The sequence below is a fragment of the Danio aesculapii genome, chromosome 18 (assembly GCF_903798145.1).
Source record: "Danio aesculapii chromosome 18, fDanAes4.1, whole genome shotgun sequence".
NCBI classification, from domain to species: Eukaryota; Metazoa; Chordata; class Actinopteri; order Cypriniformes; family Danionidae; genus Danio; species Danio aesculapii.
Window position 1 is genome coordinate 56113560 of NC_079452.1, and position 12594 is coordinate 56126153.

General features: G+C 34.7%; 1 protein-coding gene across 1 annotated transcript in view; it reads left to right on the plus strand.

Moving 5' to 3' along the window:
• map3k10 (mitogen-activated protein kinase kinase kinase 10) overlaps window positions 1-12594 on the plus strand; it is a 61640-nt gene that overhangs the window by 29732 nt on the left and 19314 nt on the right. The gene's annotated exons all lie outside the window — the stretch shown is intronic.

The window sequence follows — 12594 nt, forward strand, 5'->3', positions numbered from 1 at the left end:
TTTGTTCTCTTTGACTCATTGGATGGAAACACTGCTTTATTGGCATGTCTTTAATGCGATATTCCTGTTTTACATCCATTTTTGGATGGAAGCATAGCTATTGACTTCCATAGTTATTTTTTTATCTGACAATAGAAGGCAAGTCTTCAACATTCTTCAAAATATATATTTTTAATTATTTAAAAAATTAATAAATAAACTTAGAAAGGTTTGGAACCACTTGAGGGTGATTAAACTGCAAGTAAATTTTGGTACTGAAACATCAGTATGTTTGACAACACTATTCAAAACGGTTGATTTTACACCCCCAGCAAAATCATTGTGAATATCTGACATATTGCCTTCGTCTAGCAACCGCTTCTCCTATAGGCCTAGGCCTAAAAATAGAAAGCTGAGAAACACAAAGTGATGTTTTCAAACTGCTGCGTCAGCATGTGGGTCTGTAAAAATCTCCCTCAGCAGTGTAATGTGCTGTACCTGGGCTGAAGCAGCAGGTAGAAAGTGGTTGGGAGGCGGAAGGGACAAGGGACCTGATTCAAACACAGTACCAGCTGTTCCTGCCTACAGGGGACAGTTTCAGTTCACCCTTCATGTACCCTACTGAGCGTGCACTGTATGTGTGGCACTGAGGGCAGAACTGGTGCGTTCAGATTAGAAGATATGGAGGAGTGGGCGACTGAGGGATTGATTGAGACACAGACCTTTTCAGTTAGCTTTGGAGAGAGGGTGCTGAGTGGGTGAGAGAATGTCTTTCACAGACTGCTTGTCTCTTTATTGGATCGAATGTTTGACAAACCAGTCAATGTTTAGTGGCATGTGTAAATTACAAGTTGTTTACGAAATGCTTATTTCTGATTGGTTAAAACAAGTGATAAAAAAAAGTGTAGTAAAAGCCTCTTTAAGGGATAATACACACAAAAATTCATCATTTACTCGCCCTCTGCTTGTTCGAACTTGTCTTCTTTTTTTTTTTCTGTTTAACACAAAAGAAGATGTTATGGTGAAATTTGGAAATCAGTAGCTATTGACATCACTGGTAGGAAAAAATATTATGAAAGACAGTGGCTAGCATTTTCCAACATTCTTCAAAGTATCTTCTTTTGTGTTTAGCAGAAAAAGAAACGAGTAGTTTCATCATTTATATGACTTTCTTCTTTCAGACAAACACAGTTGAAGTCATTTTAAATGTTATCCTGGACCTTCCATGCTGTACAATGGTGTTGGGTAGTGGCTCTTTGTTTGGAAGCTTCCAAAGTCCATAAATCAGTCAAAAAACTAACCCATAAGCCACCGGTCATGTCCTACAAAGCAGATCAATGTGTTTTTGTAATAAAAATATTTATATTTTTTTAATTAGTTAATTATTAATTCATTTCTTTTTCAGCTTAGTCCCTTTCGCCACAGCGGAATGACCTGCCAACTTATCCAGCATATTTTTTACACAGTGGATGCCCTTCCAGCCGCAACCCCACACTGGGAAACACACATACACACTTTTCATACACACTCTTACACACACTCATACACTACAACACATTTAGCTTATTCAGTTCAACTATAGCATGTCTTTGTAATGTGGGGGAAATCAGAGCACCCGGAGGAAACCCACAGGAAAATGGGGAGAACACGCAAATTCCACACAGAAATGCCAACTGAACCAGCGACCTTCTTGCTGTGAGGCGATCGTGCTACCGACTGTGCCACCGTGATGCCCTAGCAAATTATTCATTAAGGAATTATCATGTAGCGTTTAAAGAAATAGTACAAAACTGAAAATTCTGTCATCATTTACTTATCCTTCCCTTGTTCTAAACCGGTTTGACATTTTGTCTGCAAAGAAGCTATTTTTAAAAAAGCTGAATATTGACATCCATACACTCTCATAAATGAAGGTACAAGAGCTGTCACTAGGGCTGGACCTTTTCAAAAGGTACATATTTCTACCTAAACCTTTTTAGGTTCATTTGGGTATTAACATGCAGGTTTTAGTTACCACTGTGGACTCTTTGGGTACAAATATGTATCTTTTAAAAAGGTACTGCACCAGTGACAGCTCCTGTACCTATATTTCTGAGAGTGTTGTAGGAAAACAAATTCTGTGGAAGTCAATGTTTACCGTTTTTCATCTTTTGTGTGTGTTTCATGAAATAAAGAACAGGATGGAACCACTTGAGATTGAGTAAATAGTGAGTAAAATTTCATTTTTAAATGACTATCCCTTTAAATGTTCTTCAGGTAAGCACACATCTTATTTGACAGATTTTTGTTTGTTTTTTTTTTTGTTTATCCAGTTCGTCTCTGTTTATTGCTATATAATGGTTGGGTTGTGGCCCTTTTTAGAAGCTTTCAGAAGTGCAAATATCCATCATAAAAATGACATATATATCACCAGGGGGTTAATGTATATCTTATGAAGAACATCCGTGTTTTTTCCTCTTCTTATATATATATATATATATATATATATATATATATATATATATATATATATATATATATATATATATATATATATATATATATATATATATAATATATATATCTTAATTCAGTTTTTATATAATTTCAGTGCTATTATTGAATATATGCAATGCTAATATGCAAATGTTTAGATAACTTATGTGTTTTTTACACTATAAAAATGTGAAGAAAAATAGTTCAATCAGAGTAATTTTATTGTCAGAACTGACTAAAATATTAAGTTAATCTTTGATAGCTAAAAAATAGTTGAATCCAGATGAACTGATTAATAAAAAAAAACTAACATTTGTTTTCATGACTTTTTGTCATATAATCATGTATATTTTACAGTGCAGGGGATGTATTATTATATGAGTGACCTGCTTTAGCTTTGTTTCCCAAACAAGTGTTTTTAATTGGATTTTGATTGTAAACCTTAAATAAAAAGTCATTAGTTTTATGTATTTTTGTTTTATACATTAGCTTTTTAACACTCTCATTCCACATAAAAATGCAGATTTTCTTTTTACAAAGATTTGTGCATAAATAGCAAAAAAAAGGTCTGCAGATTCTGTCTGGCCAGCTTATGATGTAAGGCACATACATATCGGAAGTTCCAGGAATAGACACATCTTGTGGGAACATTTTACAACACATTTTGTTTACCTCAAAAGATGACGATGAACCAGAAAACTACACTGTAAACAAATCCTGGTTGCCTTACATTTTTACGCTGAATCAACGTAACCATTAAACTTATATTATGTAAAACTGACTTTAACTGACTGGCTTCTTAACTTATAAATTTAAGTTAGAACATAATTAACTCAGTGTAATAAGTTACAATGAACTAAAAACATTTGCTGTCACGACTAATTGATCATATAATTTTTTACAGTGTAGTTGGCTTGGGATTAATATATAATATTATAGAGTATATTACTAATACAATGCTACATTATTTAAATTTCCTAAAAGTTTAAAACCACTTGATAGTGTGTAAATAAAAAAAGAGTTCGTATTCATTTTTGGGGTTAACTGTTCCTTTAACTTACAGTAATAACACAGCTTCTTTATTGCTCAATTATAAATCAGTGACTGTTCAATTATTTTTATCACCCTCTTGACTTTAAACTGCCATGTGAAGATTGGAGGATGCTTGTACTTATCAAAGAGACAAACGATCTAGTCTCCAGTCGTATCAGGAAAGGTCAAGGGTCAAACTGCTTGTTGTAATGACAAACAGTTAAACAAGGGTATCAGCGTGACAGATGTGTTTGCCATGACACCATCCTGCACTTTATCATCATCAGGGTTCGCTTAACGTAGGATCAGATGGAGACATCTATTAAAGGAAAACTTATTGTGCTGTATTGTATTTGTTTGCCGGCGACACGGTGGCTCAGTGGTTAGCACTATCGCCTCGCAGTAAGAAGATCGCTGGCTCGAGTCCCGGCTGGGACAGTTGGCATTTCTGTGTGGAGTTTGCATGTTCTCCCCGTGTTTGCATGGGTTTCCTCCAGGTGTTCGGGTTTCCTCCACAGTCCAAAGACATGCAGTATAGGTGAATTGGATTAACTGAATTGGCCGTAGTGTATGAGTGTGAATGAGTGTGTATGGGTGTTTCCCAGTACTGGGTTGCAGCTGGAAGGGCGTCCACTGTGTAAAACATGGGCTGGATAAGTTGGCGGTTCATTCCGCTGTGGCAACCCCTGATGAATAAAGGGACTAAGCCGAAGGAAAATGAATGTAGTTGTATGGCAGTTTGATTCCAGAGCTTATAATTACTTGAAAGAATTTACAACATATTTCATATCAGAATTAAATGAGATATTTTACCACTATCTGTTCATTATTATTACAAAATAAGCCATGACAGATGTTGAAGAAGATAACTGTCTACTTTTTAACGGACAAAGTAATAAATGATAGGTTGATATTTACGTTTTTGATATATTAGTCACACTGAGGAAGAATGCCTTTCCATTCACACTGCTTTAATACCTAATATCTGTGATCAACATGGAAAGTGCTAATGTCAATTAGCATTAGATTATAAATGCACCTTATTATTTTTAAAATACAAGATGCACTGTAAAAATTTCTGTAAATAGCAGTTCTCTGTGTTTTGTGATTCATGTATTTATTTTTCCCCATGGATTAATGCTTTTGAATTGTATTATGGGACCTTGATCTTTCTTTCAACAACTTTTAACCTTGAAAAGTGACTGTCACAAGGGGGTGGGGCCTAGAGCTGTGGGAACGAAGCGAGGCAGGGCACAGAAGTGATAAACAAGGGTCACCTGTTCGTGCACCAGTCTCGAGTCCTACTAAGAAACAGATACATACTGTAGGAGTGATGACAGAGGAAAACAAGAAAGGACCAGGCCTGGACAATTATCTTTTGTTTGGTAGCGCAGTGGGTAGCACGATCACCTCACAGCAAGAAGGTACCTTGTTCGAGAGTTTGCATGTTCTCCCCATGTTCGCATGGGTTTCCTCCAGGTGCTCCGGTTTCCCCCACAGTCTAAAGATATGCGGTATAGGTGAATTGAATAAGCTAAATTGGCTGTAGTGTATGTGTGTGAATGCGAGAGTGTATAGGTGTTCCCCAGTGCTGGGTTGCCACTGGAAGGGCATTTGCTGCGTAAAATATATGCTGGATAAGTTGGCGGTTCATTCCACTGTGGCAACCCCTGATTAATAAAGGGACTAATCCGAAAAGTAAATGAATGAATAAATATTAAATTATTTAAAAGTTTGTGGGTTCTCTGCCTCCTACTTCCTGATGGCCAGGGAACCCTCAGCTTTATTACAGTGGTGGTGAGACCGGTGCGTAAACAGGTGACGTTCACTTTAGTTATTTAGTCTAAAAGATACAAAATTAGTTGATGGTGGATCGAATCAAGTGTTTGTGTATTTGAATTAGGGCTGCATGATATTGGATATTGGAAACATCGCAAGATTTTGTTATTATGCGATATATAGTGCTATAAGGATACAATTGACTTGAATAGATCTGTTTGTAAAGAACTGATGATTTTAGATTGATTGGGGTGACTGTAGTGGGACTGCATCAGCATAAAATCTATTGAATAGTATAAATAAAAACTCATCATAATATAAATAATCAATATTAAAGTTTACAAATAGAACAATTTCCCTTTGCCGAATGCTTTAAAATCATTATACAGTCATAGGCCTCAGAAACACAAATAATAATATAATAATGCAAGCAATAAATTATACAACAACCTCAGTATTGCATATCCTGCGATTTGACTATTGCGAATACTCCCATTGCGATATCGATGCTGAAACGTTATACTATGCAGCCATAATTTGAATTAATTTCAAACATTTCAATTCATTTTAAATTCAGCACTTAATTTGAGAGCACTTGATGTTGGACAGTTGCGAGTTGTAAAACCTGTGTGACTATAATCTCATATATCATCCCAACACATAAACACACACTTCCATTCATGCTCTGAATGACCAGATGTGGCCTTTAGTGGAAGGCCACAACACAAGTTAATTGGAACAAATATGCACGAATATGCATTGTACAAGTACACAAACACACACCATCACTGACACACCCTTGCTTGTTCGACCTCAAACATGTTCAGTGAATGTGTCTATGCCTCTTTATTCACTTCCAAGAAAACCACTCTTTTCACATATATTAACACAATCCTGTACATTCTTTTGCACAGATCAACTCTCTCTCACACACATACACACACACGTTCACTGTCTCATAATATGGACACTAACACAGAAACATAACAATGGCTTATTACATTGTGAGAAGCTTTCTATTCATTAGTCTCCTAGTTTACCCTTTAAACCAGAACCAGAAACACAACATAGTACACACACTCACACACAATTTATTTACGTCCACATAAAAGCAAAATTTTTTAAGAATATAAATAACATGGATAAAGTTAGAGACCTACACATCATCACAGACCAGTGGCACACAAAAAACTCGTTTACAGTAATTGACACATCGCTTAAGTGGATACACATTACAGCGTCTCTGCCAAATTTAGCACATTTATTTTAAATAATCCAAATAAACAAATATAAAAGAAAAACTATAATAATATTAAAAAACTCATCAATACAGATACCGTAGTTGATGATTTTCTGGAATGGCAGATGATAAGACTACAAAATATAGTAAATGTACTAGGTGTAAACACACACAGGCACACGAGCAAATGCACACAATGAAAGATCATCACATATTCATTCTTAACAAATTCACTTAGCAATATGGATATATTTTACAACACTAGTTAACTGTTAAAGGCATTATATTTAAAGGTGCAGTATGCAAGTTTGGCACCCAGTGGTTGAATTAGGTATTGCACTCCTGGTTAAAATTGATTCAGCATGTAAATTTAATGATGTTTATGTGTATTTTATATGTCGGAGTGCAGTGAGTGCACTATTCTGTGCTTCTAAATGGCTGTATTTAACTTTCTGTTGTGTTTCGTCTGGTGCAAACAGCCAAATTGCATATCACTGCAAATCTTGTCAGCTAGCGTGTTGTTATGGCACAGTGTTACAATGTAACCTGCTCACCTAATGTTTACGTTTGTAAGATTTATATTATTCGCTAATTAATAACCACCTCATGTGGAACTCTAAATCCATGTGTCATTTTGGATGTACTGGAGGACGCATTTTCAGTGGCGGGCACATACTTTAAGAGCCTTCCTGACTGAATGAATGAAATACACATTTGGCTAAACTGGCATTGGGTGGGTTAAAAGAACCAAAACAAAGACAGATGTTCCAGCACGGAAAGCACATTTTTAAGGCAGATGACATCTAGCAGCGAAATAATGGTAATGACGTCTAGCAGCTAAAATGACATAACAGTATTGTTTATAACAATGATAGCATTGTTATAATTGATACATGTTCACTTTAGTTTGATTAACTTTCACCTGATTATTGTTAGTTCATGTTAGTCAGGTTTGTTAAGTACTGTAAGTGATGAAGTACATTCAGATGGTTGTTACTACAGAATGAACCTCAGCAGGCTTATGTAGTACAAGACTGAAGGGCTTTATTCTACAATAAAAATCTCCTGGATGTACTTTATCTCAGTTATTACATGGTTACTTGCCACAAAATGTAAGAATCAGACACAAAACATTGCTCTGAACTGTAACAGTTTATTAATTCTTAAAAGCAAAGCTGGCAGAAACAAAAATGGCTGCCAGAAGCCTACACTAACCTACATATTTTTCAGTCACAAGATGGCACCAGACAGCCACAATCCTGACAGACAAACATACTGTATATGGATATGAACTTATTTGTAACCTTTGTTATTCAGTGGTTGTTACCTGGGAATAACATACCTTGGAATGTTGCGACTTGTAATCTTGAAGTCTAATTAATATCATACTGTGGAGAAAATGAAGGAAATGTTCCACCTGTTGAACCTGAGCTTGTGATGTGCTAGTCAAACAAAAACTCAGCTGTGTTCTTTTCCCTCTCCCTCTCTTTCTCTCATAAGTTTGCATATGTGTGGTGATAATAGACTAGCAGGCTGTGCTCCACCCTTCTCCACCCTACACAAACCAGTCCAGCTGACTATTGACACTCCAAACATTTCCATAGTCTGACCACACACGGAAACACAGGAGGAAACACGGAGGGGGGGAGAACGCAGTAGCACAAACTAGCATCACTCTCATACACATACTTATAGTAAATAAATGGGAAAAGTGCAAAAATATAAGCCAAAAAATAAAGGTGTACGTTTTCAAAACAAATTAGAATGTATCATTTTTTATAAGAAAAAACGACTGATACATTTTTATTCTAATTTACGGAAAACACACACTAAAACATCATTCAGTGTAATAAGAGTAAAAAAAAACATTTCAGGCATATTTAAAACAAGAAATAATTGATGGCTGATTATATAGTTTTGCCCCAGAATAGTAATGAATTCAGTGTATTTTAGAACTATATATATATATATATATATATATATATATATATATATATATATATATATATATATATATATATATATATATATATATATATATATAAACACACACTCACCGACCACTTTATTAAGTACTCCTTACTATTAGCAGGTTGTACCCCATTTTGCCTTCAGAACTGCCTTAATCCTTTGTGGCATAAATTCAACAAGGTACTGGAAATATTCCTCAGATATTTTGGTCCATATTGACATGATAGCATCACACAGTTGCTGCAGATTTGTCGGCTGCACATCCATGATGCAAATCTCCGGTTTCACCACATCCCAAAGGTGCTCTATTGGATTGAGTTTTGGTGACAGTGAGTACAGTGAACTCATTGTCATGTTCAAGAAACCAGTCTGAGATGATTCTTGCTTTATTACATGCCGCATTATCCTGCTGGAAGTAGCTATCAGAAGATAGGTACACTGTGGTCACAAAGAGATGTACATGGTCAGCAACAATACTCAGGTAGGCTGTGGCATTGATATGATGCTCAGTTGGTACTAATGGGCCCAAAGTGTGTCAAGAAAATATTTTCCATGCGATTACACCACCACCAGCAGCCTGAACCACTGAGACAAGGCAGGATGGATCCATGGTTTCATGTTGCTGATGCCAAATTCTGACCCTACTATCACATCAGACCAGGAATTGCTTTTTCAATCTTCTATTGTTTAATTTTGGTGAGCCTGTGCAAATTATAGCCTCAGTTTCTTGTCTTAGCTGACAGGAGTGGCACCCGGTGTGGTCTTCTGCTGCTGTAGCCCATCTGCCTCAAGGTTAGACGTGTTGTGCATTCAGAGATGCTCTTCTGCATACCTCGGTTGTAACGAGTTGTTATTTGAGTTACTGTTGCCTTTCTATCAGCTGGAACCAGTCTGGCCATTCTCCTCTGACCTCTGGCATCAACTAGGCATTTGCGCCCAGAGAACTGCCACTCACTAGATATTTTCTCTTTGTCAGGCCATTCTCTGTAAACTCTAGAGATGGTTGTGCGAAAAAATCCTAGTAGATCAGCAATTTCTGAAATACTCAGACCAGCCCTTCTGGCACCAACAACCATGCCATGTTCAAAGTCACTTAAATCACCTTTCTTCCCTTTTCTGATGCTCAGTTTGAACTGCAGCAGATGGTCTTGACCATGTCTACATGCCTAAATGCATTGAGTTGCTGCCATGTGATCGGCTGATTAGAAATTTGCGTTGGACAGGTGTACCTAATAAAGTGGCCAGTGAGTATATATATACTTCATGTTCATACTAAATTATAACAATTTAATTTCCTAAAGTTAATTTCTTATATTCTTATACTGGATATAAAATATTTTTTAAAAATATTTAAAACTGCTTTTATTCAAGCCAAACTAAAAGAAAAAAGACTTTTTAAAGAAGAAATGTATTATGGGAAATTCTCAGATGTCATTGTTTTTTTTTAAACATTATAAAATGTTAACATATTATAAATGTAATATTATGTTTTTATAATAGGTTAATGTTATATAATATTTTGTTAAACATTATAAAATATAAAAAAAAAAAAAATGTTGCCATAAACTATATTTATACCATATTACTACTATTATAAGTGTGTTGATTCATTTGTACATTAAAATATCTGTTAATCTGAATGACGATCGAATATAAACATTTATTCACCACTCATATTTTGACTTTTTATTTTCACAAAAGTTTTTGAAACAATTAAGTACACATTTGTGATTCATATGATTTCTATGTGTATATAAAAAAATCTATTTAATCTGATGTGAACACTCAAAACTGGAATGTATGATCATTTTTCCCCCATTAGTTATTGCATCCGGTCTGATGTGTGGACTAGACAGAAAGTCTAACTGAACTCTTCCAAGGCTTCATGCCATGTGGGTGAAGGTGGCATGACAGTGCAGCTTAAACTAGTCTTTCCCAACCTTTTTTTTCAGTCCACCTATTGACACACATAATTCTTGTTCTAATAAACTACATGCGTGGAGGAGCTTGGTAGTTTCAGTAAACAGAGAGCTTAATTCATGGATAACAATGCTGGTATCATTCTCTCCTCTAATGCCGCTTCTGTGAAATATTGACATTGTCCTCCACATGCAGTTTACTGGCGCCTGTTATGGGTTTGTGTGTGTGTGTGTGTTGGTTCAAGCTTGTCATGTGTCTCGTTTGTGATGTAAAACTAAGTTTGTATTGTGTTACCTTAGTGATGTGAAAGAGCGAGCGTTTGTGTGTGTGCGTGTTTAAAAGATCTTGTTTCTCTTTGGGTCTGCGTGTTGTCTGCACACATGCTACTTGGTGATGAATAATTGATAGCGTTTAGAGCTTCAACTCGCTTCAAAAGTCAAGAAGTCTTCGTTTTGCTGACTCGATTAAAACACAATGGACCCAGTTTACACTCTTGAGTTTACCAGTAATGAATTAAGGGCTGCATGACGAAAAATATGCCCCTAGTATATTTCCCTAGAAAAATGATATTATTATTAGCTTTGTTTAAAAAAAAAATAAATAAAAAATAAAATAAAAAAAATGATAATAAAATAAACAGGTAAAATATTCTTTTCAGATCTAATAAATTCTACTTCAGACTAAAAAACAGTGAAACATTTAGTCTTTAAAACACTATGAATGAATAAAAACCTCATTTTCTGACATTTTTCTCTTTTTTCCTTGAGACGATAATTAAGGCACTACAGAATGTTACGTTTACACACATCCACTAATTACATGTAAATGCATTCGCTTTTTACAGCGTAATACTCACTACTCACTACTCTTGAGTACTTTTTAAAAGGCTACTTTTTACTCTTACTTTGAGTAATATTTACAACAGATACTTTTACAGTACTCTTTCTGATTTTTCAGTACTCTTTCCACCACTGCTCATGACAAAAGCTATAGGTGACCTATTATTTAAAAGCGGAATTTACGTTATGTCTCCACAGCTTGTGAAAACAAAAATATATAGCATACTTTAAAGCTTTTCATTTATAGTAGGTTATTTATTAAGAAATGTATCTGTATATGGCATAGGCCTGTTGGATAGAACATTACTGTTGTTGTTTGCATGTGTCAAATTGTAAAAGTAGACTTTTCAAAAAATAAAAAATAAATAAACAGTATCCTACTTAATAATAATAATAATAATAATAATAATTATTATTATTTTTTATTTCTTAATAAATAGCCTAGTATAAATTAGGCCTACAACCATTAAATATTTATATGATTTATATATGAGATTAGAATACGTGTTAGTTAGTGATTTTATATGGAATATTCTTAATATTATTCGTAAATGAAACGTATAAAGGTCCTATATGTGCCGTTTATATATATTTCAATTAATATGGAAAATTTTTCAAAACTAATATTGGATTTTTTTAAAATGCGTGTGTGTAAAGCAATATAATTTGCACAAAAAATTATGGGGGTTTTCTCTAAATAAGTAGTTACTCCACCCTGTTTATAGCATCATTATGGACGTTTTACGTTATAACTAATGTGGTTCAAATGATAGATTTGCGACAGAAAAACTACGGTTTTGGGAAACACTCGTCACTACATCGTTCTTTTCCCAAATGAGGCATCATACTACGATAGTTCAGCCGCGGGTTATGTCGTTGTTTGGGAAAGCACCCCTGACCAATTGTATTTTTTCATTAATTAAAAAAAAAGTGTTATCAGACATAAAATAAAGCAAATATTACCATTTTGCCCAAACCCATACATACTAAATTCAGAGAAATTGAGAATTTTTCAGCAGTCTCTATGCACTATATATATATATATAGAATAATCATGTTTCATATGTTTATATTTTGTTCCCACTGAACAACCTGCTTTACTCACAAATACATCACGCAAGGAAATTAAAACATGTTGCGAATGCAAATTCATCCTGAGAATCTTTAAACATTATGAGAATAAAAACGCAGGAAATAATTAATTATTTAAGAGTTAAGATTATGGCTCTTTTTATAATTTCTATTTTAATTATTTGTATTTTTTTATTTATTTTTAAACATTGTATTGGATTACTTAAGATTTAACAAGATATGTAGTCTGATATGTAATCTGCAACTGCCTCTCTGGCTATACCACTA